The sequence below is a fragment of the Petaurus breviceps genome, unplaced genomic scaffold, assembly GCF_028583685.1.
Source record: "Petaurus breviceps papuanus isolate PSGF00001 unplaced genomic scaffold, PetGlider_PUasm1.0 207, whole genome shotgun sequence".
Taxonomy (NCBI): domain Eukaryota; kingdom Metazoa; phylum Chordata; class Mammalia; order Diprotodontia; family Petauridae; genus Petaurus; species Petaurus breviceps.
In genome coordinates, this window is record NW_027185850.1 from 11,294,620 (window position 1) to 11,303,166 (window position 8,547).

The window sequence follows — 8,547 nt, forward strand, 5'->3', positions numbered from 1 at the left end:
AGAAAGCAACCAAACAAATCAATTTTAAAGTTCAAATTTTTTTTTTACTTTCAAATTTTCTCCAAATTTGCACCACCCTCGTTGAGAAGGGAAGCAAATCAATGTAGGTTATACCTGTGTAGTCATGTAAAACATTTCCCTCTTAGATTAGAGGGACTTGGTTTTGATGACCATTGAATTAGAGACCTCACGCCCCACCATTTTTGGCTCTCCTACAATTGGAAGAGGACAAAGGACTCCTTCCCTTTCCAGAATTATCCCTGCCCTGCCCTGCCCCGCCCCCTCACTCCTCGTGAAGGTGAGAATTCAGCGGGTTCACAGGTGACCCAAGGGAGTATTTAAGGCAGGGGACTGAAGGAGCTGGGTAGCTCATTCAGCACCAGTGACTCTAGCTTGGTAACTGCCCCAACAGCAGCACTTCCTGCACTCGAGAGATGAGTCCCAGAGAGTCTCGCCTGAAAATGTCCAATCGTGGCGTTCCCGATAGTGAAAATTACTCGGAAGACGAGACCCAGGCCCAGGGCCCTGCAGTATGGACAAGCGCAGCTACCCCAGCCAGGGAATTGGAGCAGTCGGAATTGTCGGGGTCCGAGTCCGAGTCCGAGTCCGAGTCCGAGTCCGAGTCCGAGTCCGAGTCCGAGTCCGAGTCTGAGTCCGAGTCCGAGGCGCAGGAGTGTGGGTCTGAGTCTGGATCTCAGCCGCAAGCGGAGGAAGAGGAGGAGGAGGAGGAGGAGGACCAGGAGGGGAAGGAGGAGGAGGAGGAGGAGCAGGAGGAAGGTTCCCGTCCAAGGAAGAAGCCAAAACATCTGGGCTTCATCTTAGATGAAGCTGAGGTGGATGATGACTATGAAGAGGAAGAAGAGTGGGAGGAAGGAGCAGAGCAGTTTCTGGACACGGGGGAGCTGGCTGGCCCTGGCGCGGGTTATGCCTACACGTCGGAAGATTGCTCCCAGGCCCGGAGCCTCCAGAATGCCTGGAGGGATCAGGCAGAGGAGGAGCTGGGCCACTATTACATGAAGAAATACGCCGCTGAATCCGGCCGGCAAGGTGGGTGCAGAGGCTTCGAGCAGCTCCCAGAGGGCATCAGTCAGCAGGTGCTGCTCCCTGGAATCCAGGATCCCAGACTGTGGTTGGTGAAGTGCAAGCTCGGGGAGGAAAGAGCCGCCGCCTTGACCCTCTTGAGGAAGTTCATGGCGTTGCAGTTCACAGACAGCCCGCTGCAGATCAAGTCCGTGGTGGCTCCGGAACACCTCAAGGGCTACATCTATGTGGAGGCCCACAGGCACAGCCAAGTGGTGGAGGCCATCGAAGGCGTGGCCAGCCTGCGCACTGGCTGCCAGCGCCAGAAGCTGGTGCCCATTCAGGAGATGACGGACGTGCTCAAGGTGCTGGCCAGGGAGACCCCCAGCCTGCAGCCCAAGAGCTGGGTGCGTTTCAGGGCGGGCCTCTACAAGGATGACGTCGCTCAGGTGGCTTCCACAAAGCCCGACCAAACAACGGTCTTCCTCAGGATGATTCCTCGCATCGACTACAGCCTCCTCACAGACCCCCGCGACCAGAACGACAGGGTCGCCAAGAGGAAGAGGTTCAGCAGACCCCCACAGAAACTCTTTGATGCTGAGAAGATTCGATCCCTGGGAGGAAAGGTTGGCATAGATGGAGACTTTCTCGTCTTCAAGGGGAACCGATACAGCCACCAAGGCTTCCTCTTCAAGAACTTCGCCCTCTCGGCCCTCATCAGAGAGGGGGTGAAGCCCACGCTCTCCGAGCTGCAGAAGTTTGAGGAGTCGTCCGACGCCCTGCAGGACCTCCGGGTTCTGGTGGAGGACAGCTGGGACGCCGACCATAGCTTCAAGCCAGGAGACAAAGTGCAAGTGACGGACGGTGAGCTCATCAACCTTCGGGGCCAGGTGGTCAGCGTGCACGGCCCCACGGTCACCCTGCTGCCCAAGCACGAGCAGCTCACCCACCCGCTGGAGCTGTCCGCCCGGGAGCTGCAGAAAGCCTTTGACGCGGGAGACCACGTCAGAGTGATCTGGGGCCGCTTCCTCGGCACCACGGGCTTCGTGCTGAGAGTGGAGGACAACTTTGTGCTCCTCCTCTCCGACCTCACCAGGGAAGAGCTCAAGGTACTTCCCAGACACCTGCAGCTCTGCCAGGACACGTCACCCCCTGTGGACGTTTGGGGCCAGCACCACTGGGCCCAGCTGGTGCAGCTGCAGCCCGGCGTGGTGGGCCTCATCGTCGGCCTAGACACAGACACCTTGCAGGTGCTGACCATGCACGAACAGGTGGTCACGGTGCGCCGCCAAGCAGTCACCGCCAGGAAGTCCAACCACCTGGCTGTGGCCCTGGACGGCCAACAGAACAGCATTCGCGTCAGGGACTCGGTCAGGGTGGTTGACGGCCCGCGCTCTGGCCTCGAGGCCAAGATCCTCCACCTCTTCAGGGGAATTGCTTTTCTCCACTCCAAGAAGCTCACGGACAATGGGGGCCTATTCGTCTGCAAGTCCCGCCACCTCCTGCTCTTTGGGGCTTCCCAGTCTACCTGGGGCAACGACCACTTGGTAAAGGACCCTGGCCTCAGTGGGGGCCTCTCCAGTCCTAGGCACCCTGGCTCCGGAGGGCAAAGGCAGCGCGTATCAGAGAATGCAGATGGTGGGAGACTGAGTCGGGGCCAGGGCCAGGGCCAGGGCCAGGGCTCCAACAGGGGACTCAGCTACGGCCACCAAGACAAGGGCCTCATCAGACAGTCTGTGCGCATCTCCCAGGGGCCCTACAAGGGCTACATTGGGATCGTGAAGGACGTGAAGGACCAAGTTGCCCACGTGGAACTACACTCCACCTGCCAGACAATTTCTGTGCATGCTCAGAGACTCGTCCCCCTTGGCACCAGACGCCCTGGACTCCTGACTTCTACTCCCGCCTCTACCCCCAGCTGTGGCTCCCAGACGCCCACATATAGCTCAGGCTCCTTTCCCTCCCTGTTCGGCTCCCAGACCCCCATGTACCAGGGCAGTTATACTCCAGGCCACTCCGGTGCTTGGGACCCCAGCCAACACAACACACCCTCCTGGTCATAGCTGAGCAGGAAGACGCCTGGCACTAAGTCCATCTGACACGCGCGCCCCCCGGTCCCCGCCTCCCATTCCCTCCTCTCCCCCCCTCCCCCCATGTCCGCGTATAACTTGCTTGTTGACTTTTGGCGGTTCATTTTCTCTGGCTTTAGTCTAACCTTGAACACCAAATCCTTGGGGTGTTTCCTTATGTGCGTCCAATTGTACACAAAACGGAATCTCCTGATTCAATCGAATTTGCTTTTCTTTTTAAGTACATGTAATAAACGCAACATAAAATTTTCAGACTGCCCTCCTTGTCGGTGATTTCCTTTTGGTCTTTTCCTCCATACTCTTGAGAAGGACTGGTACCTTTCAGGGAGAAACCCTACTCTGACACTAGAGACCTTCCTCGTCTCTCCTCCGATTGGAAGAGGACTAAGGACTCCTTCCCAGTCCAGAATTACCCCATCCGGTCTTTCCCCACCCAGCCCCGCCCAGTCGCTCCTCATGAAGGTGTGAATTCTGTGGATTCAAAGTTGACCCAAAAGAGTATTTAAGGCAGGGGACTGAAGGAGCTAGGTACCGTAGGTCATTTTTTTTAATTGATGAGAACATGGATTTCCTGATTACACCATTTAAAACATTTTTATTGATATCGTTTGTTGTTACTTTAACTAATTTCTTCTAGCATCCCTTTCATTTCACAGGGCTCACTACATATAACAAAGACTATTTTTTTAAAGGAAAAAAAAAACTTAAGAGGGGGAAAAAGGCTCTTAACAAAACTGATAAGAAATAGATTTTCGGCTAGTTTTCTCATTCAATTTGAACTTTTGTTTTATTGAATTATTTAATCCATTCTTCTGTAAAGTTATGAGTTAGGTTTCTATTTTTATCTTTGTCTCTAACATGGCTTTCTTTTTCCTATTGTGGATTAAAAAAACGAATCCTCTTTAAAAATACTGTTTCCTAAGTTATTTTGAGAAAATAACTATTCCTGTAAGTTCTCTTCTCTTCATCCTTAAATTCCTCCCTCCATTCCCAATTGATAAATGGTCAAAGGATATAAATAGATAATTGTTATGGGAATGGGGATCTGAAGATCTTCCCTGCCCCTGAGCCCTTTGATAGGCTTAAGTGACTCTGAGAAGCTCCCCAGATTTGAAAATATGCTCTGCCTCCTAATAGGCTGAATGTGGAGTCTGTGGAGGGAGGCTCATTTTTCAGGAATGCCCACACCTTATTACTTTGTGATTGGGCAGTGGGTCAAGAGGATTGTGAAATTCTCTGAGCCAGGAGATGTATATATCTATATCTATATTTTTTTATAGTTTAGTTTTTATTTCATAATCATAAAATTAACTCTGTTGTCTAGCCAGACTTGCAGAAGGAAAAAAAGAAGTGAAATCCAAAGAGAATTGCAGCAAGTGAGAGTACAAGTATTACAGGGCATAAGAGCAGATGGGATTTGGGGGTGCTCTCTCCAGCTACAGAAGAATGGTTTGATGGTTAAGACAAAAACCAAAACAAAACAAAAACTTATGAGAGCTGTCCACAGTCAGCGATAGTGATCTTCTTGCTGGTCTTGCCATCCCGAGAACCAAAACACTCCATGGCTTTCACAATGTTCGTGCCTTCTTTCACTTGGCCAAAGACAACATGCTTGCATCCAACCAATCAGTCTTAGCAGTACAGATGAACAACTGGGAGCCATTTGTGTTGGGTCCAGCATTTGCCATGGACAAGATGCCAGGACAAGTATGCTTCACGATGAAGTTCTCATCAGCAAATTTCTTCCCATAGGTAGACTTGCCACCAGTGCCATTATGGCTTGTGAAGTCACCACCCTGGAACATGAACCCAGGAATGACTCTGTGGAAGCAGGATCCCTTGTAACCAAATCCCTTCTCCAGTGCTCAGAGTACAGAAGTTTTCTGCTGTCTTTGGAACCTTGTCCTCAAAGAGCTCGAAAGTAATCCAGCCCAGGGGCTCGTTATCGATGGCAATGTACACGTTAGGATTGGCCATGGCCACAGATGCCGGGGCTGGGTGAGACGGCAGAGGAAGAGGCGGCAGGGATCGGCATCCCGTGGATGGAACCAAGACGAGGACTCCGGGTGGCGGCGTCTACAAAGCCTCTATGTCTATATCTTGATATCTGTATGTACACACACACACACACACACACACACACACACGATGGTGTGAGATTTTGCTTTGGGGCTTATTTTGAGAAGAGTTGTGTGATTTGGCCAGATGAGACTCTGGGCTATGTTGAGCAACCCCCCCCCCCCCTTTGAAAACCCAGATGTTGGTGTTTCCCTCTCTGGTAAATGACTAGGTATGGATGTAATGGTCAGACAGCTGGAAGCCTGTCTGCTGATCTGTTTGCTTGTAACTTCTGCATGTGACTTGTGTGTTTTTTGTGAAGTTCAGGGTGCTGAGTTTTCCCCCTGAACTAGGTAAATGATATATGTTTGATTGATTAAAGTAAGATTGTTAACCCATTTTGATTTACTTTCCTTTAGAAAAGCAGATCTAAGAACCTGTGTTGACAGTCACCCTAGGTATGCTAGGGTGCTTGCTGCTACAACAATTTTCAGAAGAAATCAAAGCTCTCAATAATAAGATGAAAACATGCTCTAAATCATTACTGAGTAGAGAAATGCAAATCAAGACAAGTCTGAAGTACACCTCATACTTACCAGATTGGCCAACCTGACAGAAAAGCAATATGACAGATGCTGGAGAGGGTGCAAAAACACAGGGGCACTAATGCATTGCTGGGGAAGTTCAGAATTGGTCCAGTCGCTCTAGAGAACAATTTAGAACCATGCCCAAAGGGCATGGTCTTTCTCCCAGCAATACCACCCACTAGGCCTGTATCCCAAAGAGATCAAAGGAAAAGGACCCATATGTACAAAAATTTCCACAGCTTCTCCTTTTGTGGTGGCAAAGAACCTGAAATTCAGGGGATGCCCATCAATGGGGGAATGGATGAACAAGCTGTGGCACATGACTGCGATGGAATACTACCATGCCATAAAAAATGAGGAGCAGGACGGTTTCAGAAAAACCTGGGAAGAAATAAGCAAACTGTTAAAAAGTGAAATGAGCAGAACCAGCAGAAATAGCAATAGTGTAGTGCTGGTTAACTATGAAAGACTAATTAGAAAGACAACTACTCTGATCAATACGATGATCCAGGTGAATTTCAAAGGACTCATGAAGAAAAATGATATTTGACTCCAGAGACAGAACTGATGAACTGAGTGCAGATGGAAGAATAGGGTTTTTCCTAGCTGGTACACAAAACTGAACTGATTTCAATAAAACTTGCTTTTCTTTTTAATTATGTACAATAAATTCAACATAAAATGTTCAAACTGTCCTGCTTGTTGGCGTTTCTTTTTGGCCTTTTCCTTGGTTCTCTTTTGAGAAGGGTTGGTACCTTTCGGGGGGAAACCCTACCCCTGACATGAGGCTTTCCTGGTCCTCTTCCCTTGTCTATATACACCATGACCTGGAGCCTCACCATTTCCCCCCTCCCACCATGGACAGTAGGGAATCACATGGGTTCTGTCTCCCCAATGTTCCCTTCCCCAAGGTTCCAAGCAGAGCAGCTGGTGGAAAATGAAGAGAGAACAGGGAATTAGAGCCTTCCAAAAATGGAAGCTGTTGGATCAGTTTTTTGCTCTTCCAATCAGAAGGGGAGAAAGACCTAAGGGTGCTAATAGGGCTTAAGATAAAATAGGTCATTTTTAGTTACATGAATTGAAGTGGAGAACTGAATTGAAAATGTACTAGCATAAGAAGGGATATAGCTGAATGAGAAAAAGTTTTTCAATCAAATTTCTCTGATAAGGGCTTGGTATCCATGATATAACCCATATGTTCATACATCATATATTTGTGTGTGTGTATATATACACACATATATGCACATATACACACATATATGTATATATATACATATATATATATATGCTATTTCCCAATAGATAAGTGTTTGAAGATCAGCAGACAGGCTTCCAGCTATCTGACCATTACATCCATACCTAATCATAAATCACCTGTCTAACATCTTACCTTTTGTGACCCCATTTGGTGTTTTCTTGGCAAAGATACTAGAGTAGTTTGTCATTTCCTTCTCCAGCTCATGTGACAGATGAGGAAACTGAGACAAACAGGGTGAAGTGACTTACCCAGGGTCACGCAGCTAATAAGTGTCTGAGACTGGATTTGAACTCAAGTCTTCCTGACTCCATGCTGGGAGATCTATCCTTGAGCCACTCAGCTGCCCTACAGTAGGTACTTAATAAATGTTTGTTGACTGACTGACAATTAGAAAACTATAAATTAAAATCTAGATCAGTATTTCTTGATGTAACAGAAAGGAGGCCCTTATAATTAGAATCTAAAATATGTGTGTAATCCATAATAAATATGTTGAATTTTGTTAACATCTTAAAAATGCAAACGTGTCTTTTTGGTTCCTTTTTGTGATTGACCTCCAGCTGATGGCTGCCCACTGTGACACACAATGTAGTAGCATTTCATACATGGTGTCACAGGAAGAGCCACTATTCTTCCCTTTCAGAAACCAGTAGTGTTTGTCTACTCCAGAAAAAGCTACTTATCTTTCATTAAACTGACTGACAAGGAATTTTACAAGTGACCTTGGGGAGAGAGGAGAGGTTATCCCAAATGAACTGCCAGCAGCTTTATGCTAAGGTTGCCTCAGGGAAACAAAGGGACCCCGCAGAATAACCTGGCTAGGCAGCATTCATCAGCTCAGGGATATCATGCCCAGTCATCTAGAGAGCAGACTGCAAAACTGGAGAACAGACCTGTGCGTGTGGTCTGGAATATTAACAGTGGCTTTTAATTGGAAGGCTTTTCTGCCTGTGGGCCTTTGGGCACTAGGGCAGACAGAAACCAAAGACAAGAGATCAAATGGAATTGTGTGTTTACCTCAGTCTCTGCTGACCATGTACCTGGATCCCTGTCCTGCCTCCCAGGAATGTTCCAGAGAATGAAGGCTCAAAGCCCCAAAAAGCAAAATGAAAATGGAAACCAAGAAATACTGGGGCTGAAAGCTGACCCTCAGTGATGCTGAGCTGCAGGGAGAGAGATTAGGCCTGAATTTAGGGAGATTATGGAATCAGAAACTCTCAGCTGAGAGTAGCCAGCCAATACTCTAGGAGAAAAAGAAGTTCTTCACTGACATGCCCAACATACGGTCCTCTAGTCCTTGTTTAAAGACCTCCAGAAAGGGGAACATTGTCACCCATGGAGACTGCCAATATTCCATATTCAGGTGGCTTATGTGGAAACATTTCCATTCACCAAGCTTAAATTTGTATTTTTTGAAATTTCCGAACTCTTATTTCTGCTGTTTGGAGCATGCAGAACATGTGTAATTCCTTTCAACATGAGATTCCTTCAAAGGCTTGGAGACAGCTATCATGGCCCAAGTCTCTCTCTG

General features: G+C 48.2%; 2 pseudogenes; one reads left to right on the forward strand and one right to left on the reverse strand.

Annotated features, from left to right (window-relative positions):
- Nucleotides 1–434: 434 nt before the first annotated feature.
- On the forward strand, nucleotides 435–3,083 carry LOC138164743 (transcription elongation factor SPT5 pseudogene; annotated as a pseudogene).
- A 1,500-nt stretch (nucleotides 3,084–4,583) lies between these two features.
- On the reverse strand, nucleotides 4,584–5,197 carry LOC138164790 (peptidyl-prolyl cis-trans isomerase A pseudogene; annotated as a pseudogene).
- Between the last annotated feature and the right edge of the window lie 3,350 nt (nucleotides 5,198–8,547).